At 46.2% G+C, this 2465-nt stretch overlaps 1 pseudogene; it reads left to right on the top strand.

Annotated features, from left to right (window-relative positions):
* Positions 1-313: 313 nt before the first annotated feature.
* LOC144822984 (uncharacterized) lies at positions 314-1883 on the top strand (annotated as a pseudogene).
* The last annotated feature ends 582 nt before the right edge of the window (positions 1884-2465 follow it).

The following is a 2465-nucleotide window of genomic DNA, read 5'->3' as shown; positions in this document are numbered from 1 at the left end:
AAGGACACACAGAGAGGAGGTATTACTAGGAAAACAGTCAGCGTTCCAAGGAAATCAAGCTCTGAGAGTGAGAGGAGGACAGGAAAGTTAGCCTTTACACCAAAAATACCTTCTGCAGAATGCTGGAGGCTGATAGAGGAGGGTGGCGATAACAAGTGGGTCAAGATTAGGGAAGATGGACAGATGAACACAAGAACAACCTGGGAAAAAGATTAGGTTCCCTTGTGGCATCGGAGGACACTAGACAGGTCACAGATGATGGAACACTAAAGCTCGGAGGACTTCCTCCGTGCACATAATCTCTTAGGAAGGTATGAGGTCAGAAGGATCTTACATAGGATCAGATGGGGCATTAGATGACTTTACAGAGCATGTTAAAAGAATGTCCATCATTAACGACTTTGATAGAGAACAGTCACAATTTGCCTGTGAGGAGGGAGACACCAACAGGAGTGCTGAGGCCTTACAGAGGAGACAGTGAGAGTTAAACAGATTGAGATTTGATGGAACGCATGCACGCCCTTATGAGAAGCAGGGGACATTTAACATGATGGGAAGAATGACATTGAGAAAAGACACAGCACACCTACTCCCTTTGCGCCCAGGCAGTGACCTGACACCCAATGAAAAAGTGGCCCAACAAAACAGTTGGTACAATGTTGTCCCTTTTACTGACAATCTGACAGAGGGACATCGGCATAAGGGATCCTGAGTGGGATTATCCTTATATGAAGGACAGCCTGAGAATATGGCAAAGATATGCCAGACTCGCGTCACCCTACTAGACATAGGGACACGGTCCTGTCACAACTGCCCTTAATATTTAAAGGTTCAGGGTCGACCCAATATATACCATGGCCCCAGATGGATAAAGAAAATCTTTAAAAACAGCTGCCACCACTTACTGAAGGAAGTGGATAGCTGCTTTTGAAAAACATACAGCAGGGATACCCCTTGCAATAGGCGACATCAAAAGTTTATTAAGCTCCCTTATAGGAGATGAAACCGATACACTGGTCATAAAAGCAGGAGTAAAGGACGTGGCATTGACTAATTCAGAATGTGATGGGGCACACTTCAACAAAGTAAGGGGAGTTGTTTGGACACAACTAAGAAGAAAGTACCCAGATAGGCCAGACATTGGATCTCTCAGGGCACAGACAATGCAGCCAGATGAAGACCCAGCACAATTCCTAAGCAGATGGAAAGAGAAATGGACACAGGAGGTAGGAGAGCGATGGGATGTGACTGGACAAAATGCAATACTGTTCTATAACATAGTGAAGAAGGGATTACCAGCTGAAGTGCAGGACAAACTAGACAACATAGAAGCCTTAGAAGCCAAACCATGGACTGAGATACATGCTCACATAATGCATTATTGTAAAAGGAGACCGGACCAGGAAAAGAGTGAGAAAGATACAATTGAGAAAGCAGCAGCTAAATAAGTACAACAGAAACCAGCAAAGAGGACAGAGGGAGGACTGCCACTGCGAGGAACGTTTGGGGCAAATAGACAAAACACATTCAGGGGCGGGCACACTTGCCACTACTGTAAGATGCCAGGACATTTCATTCGAGAATGTAGGACCAAAAAGAAAGACGACCCGGCAGAGGTAATATATGGCCAACAAATGGTACCACCTGGTCGCACTGTGGCACAGCCTGCCATGAGCCCCCAAGTGATATATCTTCCACAGCCCCAAATGCAGCTTCAACAACAGTTCCAGCCCCTACAGGTGCAACAACACGTGCCCCAAATGCAGTATGGGCAGCAACAGGCATTGCAGCCCACTTTACAACCCTAGACCTTACAAGGTGGGGTAACGGTCAGAGGAGGAAACCCCTTTCAGCAAAAATATGTGGGAGGATATGCTCAATGAAGGTGCCCACTGAGTATTCTCATGTGTCCAGTAATATCGATAACTCACAGGGCCAGACGAGGAATCTACTGTGACGGTAGCCATAAATGACTGGGAATACTGCTTTCTCATTGGTACTGTGGCCACTAGGTCCTGTATCTGTGAGAGGACTCCTGCTGTCAAATTCATCAATGGACACACAGGGGTTCTCCAGGGAAGTGATGAGGGTTCCATTCACCAACCTTGTGGAGATGGAGATAGGGGGGAGGTACGTTAACAGAAGTCTCTTATTCTCCCCCACGGCCCCAGCAAACTTGTTAGGATGTGATCTTATGGCAAAATTAAACATGCCCATTCACTTTGAGGAGGATGGGACAATGATTTGCTCAACAGCAGGAATATCTCGCATACTTATCATAAGTGGTCACTCGCCACCCAGACGGTGACCGAACCAGAGCTAGGACTTTAGACATCTTAGCCTTTACTAGAGCAGTGTATACTATTATAGCAGAAATACCAGAACTAACAGGAAAGCTAGTTAAATTGCCAAGGAACTTTCTGTTCCACTGCCAGAGCCCCTGGTCAGAAAAGCTGAACTCTGAA

This window comes from Lissotriton helveticus, chromosome 3_1, assembly GCF_964261635.1.
Source record: "Lissotriton helveticus chromosome 3_1, aLisHel1.1, whole genome shotgun sequence".
Taxonomy (NCBI): Eukaryota; Metazoa; Chordata; class Amphibia; order Caudata; family Salamandridae; genus Lissotriton; species Lissotriton helveticus.
This window is presented reverse-complemented; position numbering and strand designations above follow the sequence as displayed.